Source organism: Danio rerio, chromosome 16 (assembly GCF_049306965.1).
Source record: "Danio rerio strain Tuebingen ecotype United States chromosome 16, GRCz12tu, whole genome shotgun sequence".
Classification (NCBI taxonomy): Eukaryota; Metazoa; Chordata; class Actinopteri; order Cypriniformes; family Danionidae; genus Danio; species Danio rerio.
Genome location: NC_133191.1, coordinates 41,534,830 through 41,558,405, shown reverse-complemented (window position 1 = coordinate 41,558,405; position 23,576 = coordinate 41,534,830). Strand labels below are relative to the sequence as shown.

Here is a 23,576-nt window from a genome sequence, read left to right as displayed (position 1 = left end):
GAAGGGGAACTGCAGTATGGGCTGACTTGAAAAAAATGTTGATCCATTTAAGCGGAAGTGACAAACTGCAAGCTTTGGATGTTTATATCAGTTTTATATCTTCTTAATGCAAATTTTGTCACTGCTTTGGAGCATATAAGCTAATTGATATACTTAAAACTAACAATCGAACATCTAAAAATGTTTATTTTCATTTCATGGGGCCTTTAAAGTGTAAAAAGTTGCATGTGTTCTGAAGTTTGGGGAAGTCATACTTGCTTCACGATGTAGACTTGATGTTCTTGCTCATAAAAAAGATGTCTGCTTTCACTGAGTCAATATTGAAATGCTTTGGGAGTGCAGCATCACATCAAATGTACTGTAGTTTGGGCACTATTGATATGTAGATGTTGAGGACAAATGCAGACTTCCATTTTTTAGCACTGGTACATGGCTAACTCAAAGAAACACCTGAGAACTTAGCACATATACAGCTTTTCATAGGCAGCTGAAGAAACGGCAAGCATATTACGGCAAGATAACTCTGAAAATAGTTCTCTCAGGAAATAGGTGTTTTCATAATCACATCTTGAGCATGTCAGCAGAAAACCAAGCATTACGCAGTTGGACAACTAGCAATCAGGAGTTCATTGTGTATCATTATGTTAACATGGGATGGCATCTCTGGCATCATACTGAAATATCTGTCAAAAATAAGTGCGATCTGTCATTTCAGTCTTTTTAATTTATTTATTTTTCTGAAATAGAGTAACCTACCTTTTATTGTCTGTGTACTCCTTAAATTGTGAATAGAATCTGATTATATTGTGATTTAAATCAGTCTAAAGTGACAGATTTTTCTGGATAAAAAAGAACCTACCGGAGGCAAAGGATTGAAATAAACTGATGAATGAATAAACACTGACTGAGTGAGATCACTTGTTTACTTTTTTTGGCTTATTCTTCTATTTCAAAAACACAATCTTGTACAAAAATGTTGCTAACGAATTATTGTAGCTCGGTTTCTGCTGTTTACAGTGGTATTAGACTTAGCCACTTACTGTACATTTACAAGCTTCTAAAAAAAAAAAAATATATATATATATATATATATATATATATATATATATATATATATATATATATATATATATATATATATATATATATATATATATATATATCAGAGCAAATCAGAACTTCCAGGCCCTCAAACCACCCCCAGACCCCAGAGATTTTAAGTAGGTTAAAATATCCAGAAAATAATATTTTTATGGTTTATTTTCATGATGTGTATTATTTAATAAATTTGCTTTAAACCACAATAATTGCAAAATCCAACTAATTTAAGTTGTTTGTATTGTTTTGCCCCGTCTAGGAGTAAGAACACAGCATGAAAGGTAAGACTATACAAACAATGCTGCTTAAGACAATATACAATTTTTACAATAATTTTGTTAAACAAAAATTTTCTCTTTTTTTAAATTCAGAGGCTAAACAGGCCAAAACAATAAACAAAACGATTCAAATTCAAGTCCCCTCTAAATTCCTTATTTTTAGCAAAATAATTCAAAATAAACATTCTTACCTAACTCCCTTGTCCACAAAACGATCAATAAAAGAAGGTACAAAAGAAAAGGGCGTCAAGCTCCCTACTTACTATGTACAAATTTTTACAATCGGCAAACAAATCCAAAAAGGGCAAAACAGCAGAGTAGTCACTTAACATGCAGAGGGTCAGATTTTCAATGTTAACAAAGCAAAAACTAAAGCACAAAATACTAGTGATATGACATTGTGCGCCGAGGCTTCGAAACTTGAATCAAAAAAAGATACATGTTGCAGTGAAGCAGAGTACTGGAGCTTGATGCGTTTCGCCATCATCACGTTATCAGTGACGTTCGAAGCTTTATTTTCGCCTATGCCCACGTGACAACTTCAAATTTTGATTCAAAGGTTTAAACACCCTCATAGGTTAGTAAAGTATATAGCCAGAGATTAGGCATCGGTAACACACATTTCTACGGTTTCAAAGCACTGCACCGGTCACACACACCAGTAATTAAACTAAAATATAATAGTAATTTTAAGTAAAAAGGTTTTGAACATACTAAACTGTATTAGCATATTTTTTACAACTACATTTAAAGAAAACCACTGCATATTGTAGTATAGTGTTTAACGAAGGCTAGCTGGCAAGTAAAGCCTGAAGCATCACTCTCACATAGCTTTTTCCTATAGAGCTTTCGCCTCCCATGCAAGAATCGCTGGTTCAATTCCCACTTGGAGTGAGTGACTGAATGAAGAATTAGTTGGAATATGATATGCAATTACTTTTGAATTCCTTGGATTTTACTACAGTCATCGGTTGTGTGATGTAACATACCTTATGTGTAAAATCTACAGTAATTTAGTAATTTGTTTATATTACTGTTGTTGTATTACTACATGAATGAGTTGGTCAGTTGTGAACATTTGACATTATTGCAACACAGTGCTTTCCCACACTTTAACCAGAAGAGGTCCTCATCGAGCTCTGATTTAAAAAGCTTCGAGTAACGAACCTTTTTTCGATACAATTGAGTCGAGCGCTTCACTGGTTCAGAAAGCTTCATTTCACCATCACTACAAAATACTTTCACAGATGTTCCTCAGATATATAGACAAACTCCAATTCAACAAATCTAACTAACTAACTAACACAGTTTCTTTCTATAATCGTAAACAAACTATTACTACAAGTGAGCTCAAGCAGCTAAACAGGAAGTGACAAAGGAAGAATTTATAGGCAGCCAGGAGTCAGCTGACTAGGCAGGGTGTGGCATCAATTGGAGCAGGGGCAGGACCAAACAAAGGAGCAAGCAGTTGCATCTGCAGAGAGACACAGAACACTTCTCAAAAATAAAAAGTTAAATAACTGTCTCGCATGTTCTAGTCACATAGTTAATGGTATGCCAGGTGCTACTGGAGATGAAATCTGCCATGGATTACAGCTGGAACAGGGTCATCAAGGGTGAGTTAAGCTGTATCTTACAACAGACCAAATCAATCATGGTACATTACCTTTACACAATCTCCTCAATGCTCCATAGCATTATGAAGAAGTTGAATCAAACTTTACATGACCACAAACACAGAAAAAAGTCAAAGAAATACTTGTTTAGCAGGGTTTGTGTTCAGGTGAGGCTTTTCCAGACAGCACTTTTAAAGAGGCCAGCCAGTAAAGAGGAGGCCAGGCAGTACACAGACCCCTCATGCATAATGCATCTCCTTGTGAATGTTTAGAAAAAGAAAACTGTCAGACCCAGTTAGACCCGGCTGGTAGAAGATGCAACCACGTCCCACTAGGCATATGCTTCTGTTCGCCCCGTGCATTAACACGTCTGTTCTGATCTTTTGGCCTCATTTGCAGGAACTAGCAACTTGTCTCACACCTACTGTAAAATAATTCAATGTTTAATAATATACGATGACTTTCTTGGCTAAATCTGTACAGTGAGGTATAAATAAAGGCTTTGGTTCTTAGAAAACCCTTGTGAGAATAAGTCACATATGTTGAGAGAGCTGCTTTTGCATATCTGTGCAGAATCACTACAGCGCAGGAGTGTAAACGCATGTATTATTTAGGTGGTTAAAGTGTGCTGTGTTAGAGGCAATAACAGCATGTTTGCTCTATAAGATCTATGCTATTTCTGGGCAGATTTTCCAAGGGATCCTTGTATATGCTTTTCAATTACAGAGCTTTGTTGTTGTTCCATCTGAACAGGACAACTAAAGTGTTCTGTTTGGAGAGAGAGAGAGAGAGAGAGAGAGAGAGAGAGAGAGAGGGGGATGCAACTGGAGGTAGCTGATTTTATATGGTTCGTTATCACAGAAAATCCTTTTGTTGATTTGTACATTTTAGCTAATTGGTGTTACTTTATAGCAGTTTTAGGGAACTTATTCTGAATATTTATTGTTTTCTGGGCATTTTTGTCACTGAATTTTGGCAGATATATATATATATATATATATATATATATATATATATATATATATATATATATATATATATATATATATATATATATTTTTTTTTTTTATATATATATATATATATATATATATATATATATATATATATATATATATATATATATATATATATGCTATGGTATCTAACTATTTGTATCAATGCACATTGTTCAGTGGTCAAACGTAAAACAAAAATATTTGCTAGATTTACTGGCTTAATCTTGTTTATTTTAAATATATCTGACTGTGACCTTGTGAAAGGGCCATCAATTCCCCCTCTTTCGGTTATAGTCCACCCCAGAAATTTTTCAAAAAATGCTCAGAGATGGATGTGGAGTGCTGAGAGCAAGTGTGCCGCAAGCCTACGTTTGAGTGAAGGTTTCGGCCGTTAGATCGCCCCCTGGGGGCTGGCTGCAGTACAAGTCATAAAGCCCGCCTCCTCCGTGTTAATGAAGGAGACTTGAGCCCAAATAAAAAAAAATATTACACTTGCAATAAAATGTCCCGAAAGATAGTTCTGGTCGATTAAGGCACTGGTTATTGTGCTGAAATAGGTGCAGATCTTCATTTTTGTAAACAGTTTGTTTTTAGCAGTAATTTAATGCTGGGCGTGTCATCGTGATTGACAGCTGTGATTGAAAGCGCGGCGTCTGAGCTTCGGCAGGAGACTGAAGTAGACTGAAATGTTATTATTCGATTTCTGTGTTATTTTACCATGACAAAATGAGTTCAGCAGTAAACTATAGTTTCTGACATACATGATCCTGGTGGAACACTGTTTATTCGCTAAGTTCAGGGCTTTTTTCGGGCTTTATTAGTTTGCTGATACACGCCTAGCCACCCAGATAGCAAAACACAGTTCCCGCTAGATTTTCGCCTGCCGGAGACTTATCTCTTAGAGCTCAGACTGACTAATGTTACCTCTGCTGGACCTACTCCGGATGCCTGGACTCACTACCCAATTCCAGCCCGAGTCATTCGAGCCAGATGCGGCGGCCGAGCGAGCAGGCGCTGCCGCATGCGAGCCGGAATCAGCCCGCGACGCCGCGAGTAAGTTATGCGCTGCGGCCTGGAGCTGGCGCGATTGAATATATAAAACCCTCATATTTGTTAACGTTATTACATCCATTTGTGTTGATATGACAGCAAACGCATGCTGAGAAGTTCGGGGGCGTAGTTGATTTTACGTAAAGCGTTTGATTGGAAGCTCGACTCTGCTCATTTTCGCGGCTCCTCCTCTGGCTCCATCAGACAATCCTTCTGCGCATGTCTGGCTCCAATTTCAGCAGTCTTTTGCGACAGTTTGTGCCCGTCAAGCAAGCGTTTTGCCCTCAAGGCGTTCAATGGGAAAAAGGGCTGTCGCGTCGTCCATATTTTTTACAGTCATTGGCTGAGAGCAGAGGGAAAAGTGGGCGTGGCCAGCAGAGCAGGGGAAAAAGAGGGGAGCGAACAACTGTTGTCAGTTGGCTCACAAAATAAGACACAAACCATGAGAAGACCAATTTTTATAGTTTACAAAGAAATAAACAGTAATTCAATGCCCTGCTACATATATTATTCGTAATTTCACATACGCATAACCACAATTTGTTATATCATTATAAAGATAATTGTGTTTATATAAACACTATGAATGAGGAGGATTTCCCTACTCCTCAATCCCAGAGTCTGAATGCAGACACAATGGATAGCAGTGCAGCAGGTCTCTTGCCTTATCTATTCCAACCATTAGCCCTGCCGGTAATCTGGAAGAATTTAAACATAGGCGAAAACAGCAGCATGGATATAGGCGATGTGTCTGAATAGTGATGAACTCAACTGATAAAAGACAAAATCGGCCATTCTCTAATTCTCATACAGCTCTCCCGACAAAAATGCTTGCTGCAAACCAACAGCTTGGCTGTATCAGCCCTCACAGAATCACTGGGTAAAACATGCAACAAACCCTGTGGATCATGGAAACAAACATATATGACTCGTGCCGTCCACAGACATGGTCTCAGCCAGTCATTGAGTCTCACAGCTTGGCAGGTCTGCCTTGACTTTAAAAAGTATGTGCTCTCATGAATAATTAAGAAGGAGCATCTTCTCATAGGATAAGAAAGCTTCGCTATGAATAATAATGAGAAACCAATGTGTCATCACTTTGCTAGCAGATTCGCGCTATGTCACTGGTTTTGATCCCGCCCTAAAAATTATTTTAAACCCAGAAGATGAAATTAGCTATGGGACTTAAATAACAGTGTTACTCTGGTACCCAAAGGAACTTTTACCATTTAAACTTGATTTACTTTTAAACTGAAAAACTCAGACATTTCAAACTCAAGGATGTGATATAGCACTATATAACCTGTAGATTGATCATTAGTGTGACACATGAAAAGAGAAACATAATTTGTTATAAGGAAAAAAAGTACCACTACAATAATTTACTTTTTGCACTTGAAAACAGAATTTTTGAGCTGACTGCGGGAAACTGTCCCGAAATCAGATGATACTTGGCAGCTCCATCAGGGGTTGCGTGCTGAATGTGCTGTCATAGCCTGGAAATCAAATGTTGTGAGAACTTCAAGAAAATTGCTTTGTTACTTTCGTCTTATGTTACTTTCATCCCCACTCTTCCCAATTGTGTTCATTTATTATGTCAGTTCCTTCTAGCAATAATTTATTTTTAATATATAAGTTCATATGTTTTTATTACATTTCTATTCTTTATCTTAGTTTGGAATTCACAATTGTGAGATATAATACAGCAGCAAAAAAAATTGTGAGAAAACAAGTTGTAATTGTAAAACATCCACTCAGAATTGTGAAATAAATAGTGATTTTTTTTTCTGCCAACTCATTTTTCCATCACAAACATTTTGCAAAAGACTTTTCCTGAGACAATGCAACTGTTTTTAAAGAAAACTTAAAACTGTGTCAAAATCACCAGCAATCTAATTCATACAAATAGCTGGTAAACGTACAAATCACAAAGAACTACATATCCGCCATTTATGGACTACAAGGTGTAGTCATGCACTGCACACACACCGGTTCCTAATCCTCACAACGGTTCCTGCAAACACTCACAACTGAAGCTGGTCATGGACTAATTACAGGACTATTTAAACAGTGCGCACACACACACACACACACACACACACACACGCATGCACATAGTGCTAAGTCTTGTTATACCAATTGTGATTGTTTTCCTTGTCTTGCCTTGTCTTGCCATTGTCAATAAACCTGCATTTGGATCCGCAACCCCTCTGTCAGAGTGCTCTTTACATTACAAAATGAAATATATTTTCCCAAGACCTTTTTTTATTCATCGCCATTTCACTGTAGTCCCTTTAAAAATTATTTCAGCTTTTGCGAATTATGGTTTTGAACAGAATTTATTCTAAATGACATTATATAAAATAAATTTTTCATAGATTAAAAAAAAATTACAACATAATTTAAAAAGTAAAAAGTGGTTTGATTTTGTCAGTAGGAAATAAATAAAAATATTAAGCTTTAGACCAATTGACCACATTGCCTAAACTAGTATAACCCTCTTGACCCCTATGACTGATTTTTATTATCAGTTTCCTTTGCTTTTTATAATCCACATTCAGTTAGATAAGACGGAGCATGTCAGTCAATTTACTTTTTCTGTATTTACGTTTATTTTTAACATCCTTCGGAGTGGCGCAAGTTGAAAAATGGAAGAAAGGAATGCATCGCCCTCACCCAGGAATTTGCAAACATTAAAATGACATTCTGTCAGTGTTTGGCGCGGGCAGAGATGCCAAGAGAGACAGGCTGAAGACTAGGCTGTCACTGTATGCAGTCAAGCGCTTATTCATGAAATGGAATTACTTTCTGACAATAGCCAGGCATACTTCTGAAGCTTTCTGCTATTGCTGGACTTTAAATCTCTTAGTTGGCTGCCAGCCTCTTTTTCTTCATTGGTCTCGACCGTTTTGTAGTTACTGTGTGAGTGCCAATGATTGCGAAGAGCTTTTCACATTGTTTATGTGCAAACAGGAAAAGGAAATTGCATTACACGTGGGCACTGATGTAGCTGGATGTGACTAGCAACAATTGTGTATTCGTTTGGTGTCGTAATTCTTGTGCTGAAGCATGGTCATTAAACCTTTGAAATGTTATTGTAGTAGTTAATTAAATTAATTGGCTTTAAATGTGTGCATTTATTGGTTTGTTTGCTATTTATTTTCTTCTCAGCAAGAGCTAAAATAGAAACCCCAACAATTCAAATGTCCTATATTTATATCAGCACATTTAATCCTTGTTCTAGTGGCATTTTAACAGTCATATTAGTTAAAAATTGGAACAAAACAAGTGACAGTTGTTCTCTTTTACTTCAAAACAGCGCTGCAGCCAGGCTGTCATGAACATTAACTTGAAGAGATAATTTACTAAGAAAGTTTTAAACAATGAGACACATCACTGTCTTCTAAGAGACTGAAACTCTTGGGGTTGAATGTGGATTATATTGTGAGCACTGTACAGCAGACCAAATTATAAAACAAGCAAAGTTACAAAAGATAATAGATAAGTGAGCTTTCATATTTGTAATATATTTCAATCAGTTTTATTATTTTCAAATAACTTTTAATTACAAATTTTTAATCTAATTTTAAGTTTGTCTTTGGATGGATGTTGAGCATAGTCTCAAACTCAATTCCTACAACAGTTTTGCTCCAACCCTGATCAGACACAGCTGATTCAACTAATGAAGGTGTTCATGATTCTTTTGAACACTTGGGGCCCTATCATACACCCGGCGCAGTGTGGCGCAAGGCGTGGCGCAGTAGTCTTCTGGTAGTTTCAGCTTGGCGCAAGAGTCGTTTTGAGGCGTTGCGCTATGCTCTTTAAATAGCAAATGCATTAGCACTAATTTTTGCGTCTATAGGCGTTCTGGTCTAAAAAGGAAGGCGTTCTGAGGCGGACGCTGGCGCGTTGCTATTTTGAGAATCTATAATAGATTTTTCATTAGACCAAAACTAACCCGGTCTAAACTCCGGCGCAAAGTTGCAATCTATATTTGTTTTATTAAAAACAAGCTTAGATTTGCCCACCTGTCAGGTTTTAGACCATATGGGGCACAGTATGTGTTTTAGGATATAACTCAGGTTTTAGAGCACATTTTGCTATTATTATTCATTTATTCGTTTGCTGGAAATTAGAACTGAATTTAGAAATAGTTTTGAAACGAATATTTGCGCTTAACATACAAAAGTATTTATTTATAGACTAATTGATGTCTGTGCGTAAAGGTTTCCCTATTCAAGAGCGAAAGTAAAAGTGATCCATTATCTCTCATTCTCACGCAGTAGATGCTCTGTTTAACAGTTTGCTTGTGAAATGCTCATTTTTTCCACTTAGACTTACTTTGCGTCCTGTAAATGGCGAATGCGCTCTTGGCGCGACGCAGCTGGGTCTTAAAGGTAATGGGAGATAAGATTCTAATTGGTTTATTCTCAAAACACACCTATAACTCATTAAGAAAATAAACTCAACCCTTTTAGAACATGCGCCGCGGCGCAAGGCAGATTTCCCGTCCTTAAATTAGCAAAAACGTGTCCTGACATGCCCTGAAAGCGTTTGCGCCCTGCGTTTTGCGCTCTGCGCATGGACCGTCAAAATAGAGCCCTTGGATTATTTGGATCAGCTGTGTTTGATAGGGTTGGAGCAAAACTGTGCAGAGCTGCAGCCCTCCAGGAATTGAGTTTGAGACCTAGGATGTAAAGGAAGAGTTCACCGCTTCCCCCAAAATGTAATTAATTAAAAGTCATCATTTACTCAACTTTATGTTTTTTCAAATCTGTACTGCATTTTTATTTATTTATTTATTTATTTATTTATTTATTACATCTTTTAATATCGTAGTCCACTCACTGAATGTCAGTGGGTTGAGTTTGGGTTTAAAAAAATATTTTCCCCCATAAATAATATCGATAATGAATGTAAAATGTAAAAATTTGACATCAAGATATTTGGTTTCATTTACTAATAAATGCATATGTTTTTCATATTCATACCCACATTTAACTTTCCACTTAATTTACTGTACAGGGTGTATGTCTATAAGTCTACTTATAAGACTATAAGTCTACTTTTCTAGTTATGATTTATAATTTTATCACTCAGACCTACTGCTAAATATATTCTTTCAATCAAAAAATGGCAAAAGACATATAGTTTGAAGCAACATTAGGATGAATAAATCAAATTCTGATCAAATTTCTCATTCTTTTTTCCCGTATACTTTTTTATATGCTGCTTTGGGCTGCAACAGCTGAACTGAGTGATGACCTCACATATAGACACTCGCTGGCGGTGTATTCATTAGAGTGCTTAACAAGACAACATGAATTGGGCTCATCTCTGAAAACATCCCTCTCTGTAAAAGGCAGAGCTATAAAAGCTTTTTTACAGTGTGTTGCTTTGAAAAAAATGATCAAAGACCTAAAGCTGGGCTAGAGGCTGAAGACAGATGTGAAACCAAACATCAATTTGTGTCTGATAACGTCCAATTCTCGAGAGGTCAGAAGTTGGCCCCTTTTAGCTTCAGAGCCAAGACTAATGAAGACAGTGCCAGTATTAGCAAACACTTTCCAGCAGACATGAAATGAGAGTTCGGTTATCGTGATCCTTGGCCCTCATTAAGCAATTAAAAGTCAGACACTGACAGAGATACTACTTATTAGAGTTTGTTCAGCGTACACGTATATGGCTAGAATTACAATTTGTCTCCAATCATTTTCTACAAGGCAGGGATGCTTCTTTCGAAGCTGACTAACTAGAAGGGCTGGCTTTTTTGATCATCTTCCATTTATGGCTGTTACTTCAAATGTACATCAATTTTTTGGATGAGACTTGGTGGATGAAAAACAAACAGGGTCACTCTAGTAATCATAGATATTTGTGCGTAAAACATGATTATAGCACACATACAATTGTATCTGTTTGCATATAAACATGTTATTAGAGTACGGCATATATAATATAAGCATTTTCCATGTAAACAACTTTAACAGCTTTATAAATATTCTCCTGTCCTTTTAGGCTATAAGAATATTGCTTTTATTGCAGACATGGGTTGATTCTGTCAATGAGATGTATTAAATAAATTCACTTTAATTAGCATTTATTTAGTATATTAAACTTATTTTATATAAGTTCCATTGTTTTTTGTGTTACTGTATTTCGTATTTGAATTTACATCTATACACTACCTGACAAAAGTCTTGTCGCCTATCCAAGTTTTAGGAACAACAAATAATAACTTGAGTTCTAGCTGATCATTTGTTATCAGAAGTGGCTTATATCAAAGGCAAATGCCTCTAGATTACGCTTATTTTACTAAAATAAAATATGATCATGCCTTGATTATTTGATTATTAATTATTTAATTGGGAAGTAAGGTCTGACTTTGCTTAGACAAAAGAACTCCCATGAGTTTGGACGATTGCCTCCTTACATCTCTGCAATGAATCAAATAACTTATTTATAAAGTCATCTGGAATGGCAAAGAAAACATTCTTGCAGGACTCTTAGAGCTCATTAAAATTGTTTGGATTCATTTCCAATGCCTTACCTCAGACATGCTCAATATTGTTTATGTCTGGTGCCTGGGCTGGCCAATCCTGGAGCACCTTCACCTTCTTTGCTTTTGGAAACTTTGATGTGGATGCCAAAGTATGAGAAGTAGCGCTATCCTGCTGAAGAATTTGGTTTGTAATGTGATAGGCAGCACAAATGTCTTGATACCTTAGGCTGCTGATGTTGCCATCCACTCTGCAGATCTCTCGGATGCCCCCATACTGAATGTAACCCCAAACCATGATTTTTCCTTGACCAAACTTGTCTGATTTCTATGAGAATCTTGGGTCATGTGGGTTCCAGTAGGTCTTCTTCAGTATTTGTGATGATCGAAATGCAGTTAAAAGATGATTCATCAGAAAAATCTAACTTCTACCACTTTTCCAAATGATCAATTAGAATAATTTGTTGTTCCTACAACAAGACTTTTGTCAGGCAGTGTAATATATTTTGTTTGTTTGATGAGTGAGTCTTTTACAACAGAGCAGAAAAAGGAATGAAAAATGTATAAAACAACAGTAACATTAAGTAAGTAAGTAACATTAATATATAAGTAACATTAATATTACTGTGAATGGGTTGTGCGGTGGCGCAGTGGGTGGTAGCGTTGTCGACAAAGACATGCACTGTACAGGTCAATTGGGTTGGCTAAATTGTCCATAGTGTATGTGTGTGGCTGAGTGTCTATGGGTGCTTCCCAGTGTTGGGTTGCAGCTGGAAGGGCATTTGCAGCAAAAAACATGTGCTGGTTGGTGGTTCATTCTGCTGTGGCAACCCCTGATTAATAAAGAGACTAAGATAAAAAGAAAATGAATGAATGAATGAAGGAATGAGTGAATGAATGAATAAATGAATGAATGAATGCATTACTGTAAATGTACCCTTCCTCAAATTATCAAAGCTGTTTTCTTTAAAAAAAATCATTATAAATGATTATAGTAAAAGAAAAAAAGTACGATTTATAATTTGCCAATTATCAGCTAGTAGCCGTTTGAGATTATTAAAAAAAAAAAAAAAAACATATCCAGAGAAAACATTATTAATACCTGTGGCTTCTAATGATACTGACGTCTTATGAAGCAAAACAATCAATGTGCAAATTGAAGTTTACTTAAAGCATAATTTACTTTAATCCACAGTGCCCACACTTAAAAACTAAAATAACTAAATCCTTCAGCAGTTTTGGTTTAAGAAATCAGAAGTTACCGATACTCTGATAGGTGTAACACCACTTGATGTGTGTGTGTATAAGTATGACCTAAGTATTACAAAGTTAAGTTGGTTTATGAAGACATGCCTTTTGTCCTCGTGAATCAAAACAGTTGATGGGGTCTTTTTGCATTCAAAATTTACCATAAGTTTCCTGCGAGGGTTGATTTTAGGGGTATAGGGTTAGGGTAGATGATATAATATGTGGTTTTAGAGAATACTATGCATTACAAAAAAAACTAACAAGGGTCATAAATCACCATTTTTGGTCTCCATGAGGAAAATTACTCATAAATCATCCAGAATTAAGTATTTTGAAAATGTAATACTGCAGAATGTTTACCGTGAGGGTAGGGGAAGGGGACAAAATATACTGTTTCCATAGTACAAAAATCTATGGGAGGTCCCCATAACACATGAAAACCTTTAATGTGTTTGTGTGTGCATGTGTAGTGCTGTCTTTCCACTGTTTATGGCTACAGCAGCACGTTTTCTGTTGATCAGTGCACTTCATTGCTGTTAGCTGATGCTCGTCCCTGGCTGACCACTCAATTATAAGCTCTTTCTCTTGTGGCTTCCGCACACAGTCCTCATCAGAGCAGCCTATTACCTGGCCTAATTACCAGACAGCCAGGCATAAGTCAACTGCCGCTGGGAATAACCCAGGCTGTCCAGCGAGACAGAGTGACCCTCGCACCCCAGAAAAATATTGCAATCTATTTTAATAGAGCTTTACATCAATTCAGTCAGCACACGCATGCAGGCTCGCTGCAAGACTAATACCGTAAAGCATTACCATAACACATCTAATGTTGTCTAGAGATAAGATGCAATAATTATTGTGAATACCAACAATCTTCCTGCAAAAATGGGATGCACAGGCTGTACAAAGCGACTGAAATTAGTCAAGTAATGGTTCTATCCATCTCTCTGTGAAAGGTTATGCGATTGTGGGTGAATAGCATCTTCTAATCATCAAAGCTACAAACATTTTACAAAAAACATACAAAGAAAAATAATAATATGACTACTGTTTTTTTATTAATAAAAAGTCACTTGTTTTGTGGTGAGAAAGCTGATGTTATAGCATCATTTTTTTTGAGTAGCATGATCTTCAGCATTCATTTTAATAGGAAAACGTTTGCTTAATATTTTTGTGGAATTTCTTTTTTTTTTTTTTTTCTGTGTCCTGTAATAAATAGAAGGTTCAATTGAGCAGGATTTATTTACAATTTATTTTTGTATCAATGCCAAAGCTTTACTAAACTTTTTTGATGGTTGAAATCTCTTCACATTCCAATAGTATTTCTTTCACTACATTTCGTTGCATTGTACTTGTAAATGTGTAATGACAAAGTTGAATCTAATCTAATCTATTAATGATTAATAGTTTATGATCTAAAATGTATCTATATGTAATTTTATATTCTGGGTAAGGCTTAAGACAAAAAAACATGTTCATCCAATTGAAAATTGTCAGACCCATAATTCTAATAAATAGACTAAATTGTCTATTAGCAAATGTAGATTTGAACGTTCACGTAGATCCTCTGATGCGCGTTCACACATGCAGGCCGCGGTCACATGGTCACGAGTGAGAGCGCTAAAAACAAACATTGAATCAAAAGTTTTTAAAATCCTGAATCAATATTGAAGTTACTTTTCATGCTGGAGAAAGGATGACACCATGGCTGAAGTATTTTTTTTCGACAGGTAATGTTATGTTTTAAAAGTATTTTGAGTCACTAGCTTATGTAAATTTTGTTGTTACAAATGGGTTATATGCACAGAAGTGTTGGTTAGCCACTGAAATATTCCGGCAAATGATTGGTGTGACTGTTTTCAGTTTCATAAGGGACCTTTAACAGCATCGATAATGTAGATTTTTATTTAGTTTAACAAGAAAACATGAGTAAATAGCGCTGTTCTGCCTAGCCTGCTTTATTGAGGTAAATTTGGTTTTGTATTTCCATTCATTCATTTTTGAACAATGACAACCTGTGATGAGCTCCCTTTGTTGTTCACTATGCTACTTTGAATATTCGGTCTAAAATGGCATAAAAGTATGGCTTAAGCCGCATTGTCACTGCATACAGCAAATGACAGACCCTAAGTCATTCATTTCCAATAGAGCAGGGGTGTCCAAACTCGGTCCTGGAGGGCCGGTGTTTTGCATATTGTAGCTCCAATTTGCCTCAACAAACCTGCAAGGATGTTTCTAGAAAGCCTAGTAAGAGCTTGATTATCTAGCTCAGGTGTGTCTGATTGGGGTTGGAACTAAACTTTGCAGGACACCGGCCCTCCAGGACCGAGCTTGGACATGCCTGCAATAGAGAGTAGTCCGGGAGCTGCGTTGAGTTCCGATCATCTCCGTATGCGAAAAATTCAGATCCAATTTGAGCTGCGGATACGTTGAAATATTTTAACTCCTGGATGGGATGTATTGATGTGTTGTCCAAGCTGGTCCATGCGGACGAAATGAGAAATAGAAGGGTTTTTTTTCGTTATTTTTTTTAATCAGAAAAAAGTGTGTATTAAAAAAAAAATATATATATATATATATATATATATATATATATATATATATATATATATATATATATATATATATATATATATATATATATACATATATATATATATATATATATATATTTTTTTTTTTTTTTTTTTTTCATAAATGAGTAATAAAAATAGTTTTAATGCCGTCTCCACATTCCCTCCAATATTTTTAGAGGTCTATGAGTTTCTATTCATTCATTCAACCATAGTGAACGCACAGAGAATAAAGGCTCTTTTTGCACTTTATTGCAGAGTCCACGAATATCAACTTCTCTCCCATGATGCTCGACAACACTGACAATTCTGTGCAATTGCCACAAGGGGGCATATTCCAACAGTCGTGTCCAAATGTTGTGTGCAGTGAAAAGGTGGCTTTAGAAATAAGTGTAATTCCTGCACACTGCTGGCCAATCACTAAGCATTCAGTTGTCGCTTTAGGACAAAGTGTGTGAGAGAGTGAGAGTGATGAGTGAGACGGATAAGAAAGTGATGACAAGTTTTGCTTGCTAACTACATAAGTGAATATTTTCTAGATATAATACAGTTTTTCGTTCAGAATTGTAGTATTATAAATTACTATTTCAAGAGTTCACACTTTGCTGGTAATCAATTTTAAAGCTTGTTTGGCATAATGTCCCAAGATATAGAGCCGTGAGCTCATAAGATCCTCGAGGCCGGGGCTCCCTCACGTTTGCAAAGCAAGTGGGGAGTTTGAGCTCAGATAGATTTAGAGAACTCCCCTGCTGTAGTAGCTAATGATCAGAGAGTGATTGCTCTTATACAGTAGATGACTACTTACTAGGAGCATGTCTATGGTGGCTATTTGGATTAGTCAATTAACTGAAGTTGCATGTTTTTGGACCGTGGGAGGAAACCGGGAAACCCACATGAGCATGGGGAGAACGTGTAAACTCCGCACAGAATGAACAGCTGGCTTGGTAAGTACTAGAACCTCTGACGTTCTTGCTGTAAGGCAACAGTGCTAACCCATCTAGAAAAGAAGGAATATTAATATTATAAGCATGTGATCCTTTCGAAATTAGTTTATAAATAAACTTCATAAAGTTTTCGAACTAGCAAATGACATGATCTAATGTGTCTCTGTCATCTTTAATGTTTGAGTTCCTGATTTCAAACAAGCTTTGGACGACAGGTGAGGGACTTTATTTGAAAGATATTATGCTCATCGGTTAACATTTAGTCAGATCGCCTACTTTACCTTTAGTGTGTTTTCGCTGAACAGCAGCATTAATTTAGAGACTGTATATAATAGATTTTACAAAACTTGGTTTCTTGGTTTAAATAATATTTTTTAAATATATTTAGTAGTCTCAGACTTTGGAACTTATAACAAAATATTCATAATAAATAAATGAATCACTTAAGAATTAATTCATGTCGTTACAAGGTAACATTACTATCCATGAGTTAAATATTTAACTTAATGCTAAATAAATTGGTTTATCTTTTTACAACACACAGGAAATTAACTCCCACACACTCTTGACTTAATTAAACACTGTAGTTAATTAATTAGAAGCTTTTAAAGCTGCTGTTTAAAAAAAAAACCTTTTTTGAAATAATAGCATTAAGCAACTGCCGCATATAGATACAAGATTTTCAAACACATTTTTTAATTCCTTGTTTATTCTGTATCCATCATTGCTTGATTTTGTTTTCATCCATACACACACATCTTAAAGGGCACCTGTCATGCAAAATCAACTTTTAGGAAGCTATCTGTACAGAAATGCGTGTAGGAATAGTGCAAACAGCCATATGAAAAAGTTATAAACCAACATAGGCTCCTTTTAAAACCGTAGCACTATATATACATTTCTGGAGATCGTGCATTATGTAGCCAGAAGTACGTATGACTGCATTTCATATTTAATATGAATGCTATGGGGCATTCCTTTTCGTCCTTACCAGCTGACCGCTTACCTCCATATGTACGGCTTTCCAGCTGTTACGCGTTTGTCTTATTAACTCGCCATGTACTGTACTTCGGTAGACGCAGAGAAGAGTTGCCCATGATGATGGGGTTTGAGTCCGGTGAAGATCGATTCCAGAAAGCAACTAAGACAAAAACAAAAGTTGTAAAATATAATGAACAAATAAATAACAGGGTGAGAATGTGGTAAAATCTGAAAACGTGGTAAAAATCAAGTGAGGGGTTTTCTTTTTCTAGATTGCTTTTTAAAACTGTCTGTGGGGTTTAGAAAAGGTGTGTGCTGGTCAATCTGTGCTTTTGAAAACATTATTACTTGGGTTTATAGAAGGAGGAGGGTGGGTCAGTCGATCATTCAGTCAGTCAGTCAGTCAGCCGACAGCGGCCTCTGGTGGACCCCCAAAACAAAAACTGCAAAAAAAAAATTTTTTCCTGGGATGTATTTGGTTCTCTCCAGAGATGTACATAGCCGTATATTTTCAGAATGAGCCTGGGTTGTTATAAACATTTTTAAATTTTCCTTAAATTAAACCAGTATTCAAAAGGTCATCCAGTCTTGAGGTCATCTTTGTAACTACAAAAAAACAAAAATAACACTGACTGAGGACATGATACTATGTCCGTCAACCAATCAAAGATAGCATCGATGGGTGGGGATAATAGAAAAAAAATAAGATTAAGAATGAATCTGTTCCAAGTAAATGTGATCCAGAAAATAAATAAATGGTAGACTTTGTATTTTTATTGAATTTTGGACGAATCATCATTCAAATTAATGCGGCAGTTCTACAGCAAACGTGGCTAAAGCTAGTGTTGTCATACAAATCAGAAATGTTGTTCTAATTGGTTTTACGTAATTGCACTTTGCCAAAAACAGTCGAATATAAGATACCCTGGCTGGCTTTATTTATTGTTTAGGCATCGGATCGGCTAATAAAACGGCTTTGCCTCGCCTTGTGATTCTCCCGCATCTGCATTTATAGTTACACAAGTGAGTTTTGCAACAGGAATATCTCAAAAGGAGTAGCAAAAGAGGATTTGATCTTGTACTGCCCGATCTGAGAGGTTGTAAATACAGACTAAATTGCTCAGGTAAATTTACCCTACACAATTGTGTCTTTCATTTTGTATACATGAATGACATTTAACAAATTCATATTTGTTAATCTGTAACTTTTAATTAAGTTTTGGCTATTGTCTGTGTGTGCAAATCGAGAGATTCAGCTCTTCACACCAGACCTGTGGGTGTGAATTTCAACTTACGCATACAAATATTATTCTGACAAATTCTCACACTCAGGTTTGCAAACTCTTGAGTTTATAGCAACTGATTCACTTTCATATGTGTGTGTATGTGTGTGTGCGTGCGTGTGTGTGTGTGTGTGTGTGTGTGTGTGTGTGTGTGTGTGTGTGTGTGTGTGTGTGTGTGTTTGTGTGAGTGTGTGTGTGTGTGCGTGGGTGCGAGCGTGCGTGTGTGTGTGTGTGCGTGCGTGTGTGTGTGTGTGTGCAGGTGTGTGTATGTGTGTGTACACTCTAAATGAGTGAAGTTGCTTCATTTAGCTGAGTTACATTACAAAGACCAAAACAGCTGCTGCAGAAGATCTGACCAATTCATTATCCGTGTGTTATTCAATTACAAAACAAAGGCAGTGTCTCTGCATTCTCATCATAACAAATTACCTCCAAACAAATAATTAGAGCCAGGAATACATCTCTTGTCATATTTCATTACGACACAACATGCCAGTGATGTGCTCAGAAATGGCAAGAGTTAGGTTCCGTTTGTCCATCCATACATACAGTATAATGTGTATGTGTGTGTACATGCATGTGTGCATTTTCACTTTAAGTTTTTAACACATTGTACCTGCCTGCACTTTTGTACATGTCAATTTTGCTCTCGAATGTTCCATAAAAAAATCCATTGAGTCAAAGAATGATACTATTAAGCTCCGGTGCTCCCTGCGAAGATGGAGCACTTTGGCAGTTCCCCTTAAACTTCTCTTAAGCGCTTAGTTCACTCAACCTTGGGAATGAAAATCAAGCAACATTCTCTTGACTTCACTGGGTTTCAAAAATCCTTACTTGAAAATAAGGCTTAAATCAATAGAGTAAAAAAATAATAGGCACTATTATTGGAGCAGCAGACAAAAAAATTCTGAAAGTATAATCCTATTACGGAGACAAAAGGTTAAGTGTTTAAAATTCTGGTCCGAACTGTGGACGTCCACACTGAAAAGAGACAAAGTCTGAGCGTCCTTGCATGTATGAATGTGAAGCCTCATTGGATTCATGATATGTGGAGATTATGTGTAAACTTTAATCACATTCCACCCTCTTATTAAGCGAAACCCTATCAGATCATTTGTCGTATACATTCCTGCAGGGCGAAGGGTGATCATTTCCATACCAATGAGCAGACAGCTTTTTTTTTTTTCTCTCTTTAATTACGCTGCAACACAGACCTTATTTCCAAACTAGAGGCCCGGTTTATTAAAACAGTCTGTTATACAACTGAACATAATTAACAGGGGGAAAAAATGTTCTTTTTAAAATGTGAAAGCACCATATGAACAATTAATGTTCTAATCAACCTCTTTGAAACACGGTACTTAGTTCATTGGGAATAGCCCTTCTGTTTGCATAATGAACGCAGCTGAAATGGAGGCGAGACAAAGTCAGACAACAAAGAATAAACTAATGAAGATCACGCACAACACACAAAGAGCAGGATTCATTCAGCCCACTTTTGTAGATCGCAACAGAGAAGAAAATACTTGTTGAATATTAATGACTATTAATGTTATTAAAGTTAATAAGATAACTTTTTGTCATATTGTCTTTCTAATTTAGTTTTTTTGTTGTTTACTAAAATGTATCTATTATTATATATTTTTTTATTTTATTCTAGATTACATCGACCATTTATTTTTATAGCGATGGTTCTTTATTTTTCCCATAGATTTTTTTCTATAGGGATTTTTAAAGGGCACCTATTTTACCCCTTTTTCAAGATTTAAGATAAGTATTTTATGTCTCCAGCATGTGTCTGTAAAGTTTCAGCACAAAACACCCATCTGTCATGATTACCAGCGATCTAACCTCCAGAGATCGCTGGAAAACATTCACACTCACATGAACAACAAATCCGCCATCTTATGGACTACAACACCCAGTCATGCAATACACACACACACACACACAACCGGTTCCAGATCCTGGCTGATTGCTCTTCACAGCTGATACTTACAACCCAAGCTCATTCTGGAAACGTAGCCCCGCGGATGTTTCTGGAGGCCGCGATTTACGTGGCCGGAGGTAAGTAAGGCCACATTTAGTTTTTTTCGAGCAAACGCAGCGGGGCGGTGTGGCGCCGCTCCGCTCCTCCTCTTCGCGCTCGCCAGCCAACGGCTTGCCTCCGAGTGGATAGCTTTCCCGATGCAACCAATTTGTCCGCTTAGCTTACAGCGTTGCGTCAGCGGAGAGGAGGCTCCGGAGGAGGAGAAGGAGGAGCCGGCCGCGGGGACGACAACTGGGATCGAGTCCGGCGAACATCGGTTCCAGAAATCAGGTAAGATAAAAAACAGAATCCGAAGAATAAGGGCGAGAACGCGGCGGGATCCGAAAACGCGGTCGAAATCGAAGACGAGGGCTTTTGCTTGGCTTTTTGCGCGAGAACAGCGTGGGCCCGAACGCCGCACGCTCCCGAGAGGCGCCCGAGGCGCGAAAAAGCACGCACAGTAGCCTCTCGAGGATCTGCGAAAACAAAAACCGCTTGAATACGTACCTCCCGGGACGTATGTCGCGGTTCACAGAAACGTCTGCGGGGCTACGTTTCCACAATGAGCCCGGGTTGGATACTTATGACCACTGATTATTTGGACTATTTATACCACTCAGTTTCACACACATGTTGCTGAGTATTGTTTAGCTGTTGCTGTCTTTATGCAAGCGTTTCTCTTTGTTTCATCTTTCCTGTGTTTTTGATCTTGGACTGTTTATCGTGTTTTGACCTTTTACTGCCCGCCCTGAACCTTTTGCTTTTTGGATCACGATTCTGGATTGTCTACTACACTGTTTATGCTGGTATTGGACCTCTGCCTGACCATTCTCTTAATAAAGCTGCATTTGGAACTACCCCTGTGTGCATAGCATCCATACGCAACACCATCAGATTATTTATTATACCTTTCAGAATATTAGAATTTTCTGCTCTGAACACAATGTAACTTTTTGTTGCCTGTGCCTTTACTGCTAGTTCTCCCCACCCATTGTTTCCATGTGCCTGTCAGAGTGTGTCTCAATCTCCACCTTGGCTGCGTCAGATAAACAGCACAGTGACAGACATGAAGAAAGCAGATCTTAAGCAGCATTTGTGAGAAATACTACAGTAAGAACTTTCACAATAAGTATTTAATGTATTTGTTGTGGAGTTGATTCAAGCCATTCTGCAATGATGAGTCACCCACAATGTCATAGCAAAGTACACACACACACACACACACACACACACACACCCACACATCGTGCATGTTTAACTTTGCACTGCTTTTGTCAGCAAATGTGACAGGATACATGTTAATATCCACTGCTATATGGACATCTGTTATGTTAATGTACCAAATAAACTTGATCCAACGTCCACAAAGCAGGATTGAACAGTCTTATTTTATAATTATCCTGACATGCGACTGTTTTGATAAAGTTAAATTGCTGTAATTCATTATAAACATGCACTGTTTTAAAAACGTTTTAAATCTGTAAAACTTATTCTTGATCACATTTGATCATGATTGATGATCACAGGGAGCTGAGCAGATCTTCAGTTGCTCTGCGCATATCCTGTCTTGTTGATATGATACGCTTTTGCCTCACTTCGCCGGCGCTTCCTTGTACTGTTGCCGCAACTGCTTAAGCTGCTCGCAATGCTAAAGTGTGGATCATGGTCAAGCGTCCCCTAACTCTAGAGCATAGTGATTGGATATTTGCTCACGGAAATTTCCTCATCTAAGCTCATGGACTTACAGGCACACACAGTCAATTCGGGGAGATAAAAAACACACATAAATGATTTAAACTCAAAACCAAGAAACCACAATTCACAAGCGCATACTGAACTGTGGAGGTCATACCGTATCTTATATCTATATCTTCTTATTACATACTTCTACATCTCTAATTCATCATTTGATGAATAACTGTTGTCTTATTGAGAGAAAATGTAAAGTGTGTAGAACATTTATCCTTTAATGTCATTTATTTTGAAATCGTGACAGTTTCAACGTCTGTCTGAGCACAGTAACCAAACAAGCTTGTCACAGGGAGATTATGAAACAGCTAAACTCACTTATTATTATGATTACTCAAGCACTGATGGGTTTATAATGAACTAAGAAGCAAACAGACAAATCCTTATACTTCAGAGTGAGCATATGATAACACTAAAAGCTCCACTACATTAGTTAACGCCCTAATTACTATTGATTCAAAATGCTTAGCTTTATAATGTAGATGGAACCCAATACACTGCACATAATCAATGTGGCCATTTGTCCTTTTGAGGACAAAAACATCATTTCTAATTTATTAAAATGCCCTTTTATTAGTGTGTGTTATTAAAATGCCCACACGATAAATTTGATTTAAATTGAATGCACTTGGTGTTTCAGGTTTGTTAAAAGAAACATATTTAGAAAGAATTTATAGTACTATGTGCTAGGGTGTAATTTGGATTTAGGACCAAAACTATCATGTGTGTGCGTCTGTGCCTGCATGCGCGCGCGTGCGTGCGTGCGTGTGTGTGTGTGTGTGTGTGTGTGTGTGTGTGTGTGTGTGTGTGTGTGTGTGTGTGTGTGTGTGTGTTTGTGAGTGTGGACCACAAAACCATTGCTGCTTCCGAAACCACCTACTACTCAGTAGGTACAGTATTTGAATTTAAACGTACTAGTCGGCCATAAGAAAAGTACGTTTTAAACAGTATGAATGTGAAAAGTATGAATGGAATTCGGACGTACTACATCCGCCATTTTGACATAGTCATGTGACATACCTGCGTTAGCCAATTCAGTATTTAGATTTTTTTTTACCCTCAGATTCCAGATTTTCTGATCCTTTTATATTCTTTTTATATTTTAAATTCTATCCCAACAATCCTACAACATTGAAAAACTTAATTATTCTAATTTCAGGTGTTGAAAAAATCTCAATTTACAAAAATTGACACATGACTGTCCAGAGTCACATTTAGCTATATTGCACA

At 37.0% G+C, this 23,576-nt stretch overlaps 1 protein-coding gene across 6 annotated transcripts in view; it reads left to right on the top strand.

Annotated features, from left to right (window-relative positions):
* tsnare1 (T-SNARE Domain Containing 1) overlaps nucleotides 1-23,576 on the top strand; it is a 488,539-nt gene that overhangs the window by 327,865 nt on the left and 137,098 nt on the right. For 2 of the 6 annotated variants that reach the window (XM_073926471.1, XM_073926465.1), the window contains one exon: nucleotides 1,358-1,379. The exons of the other annotated variants lie outside the window; for them this stretch is intronic. The gene's annotated coding sequence lies outside the window, so the exon portion shown is untranslated. The remainder of the gene's footprint in view (nucleotides 1-1,357; nucleotides 1,380-23,576) is intronic. 6 annotated transcript variants of the gene reach the window in all.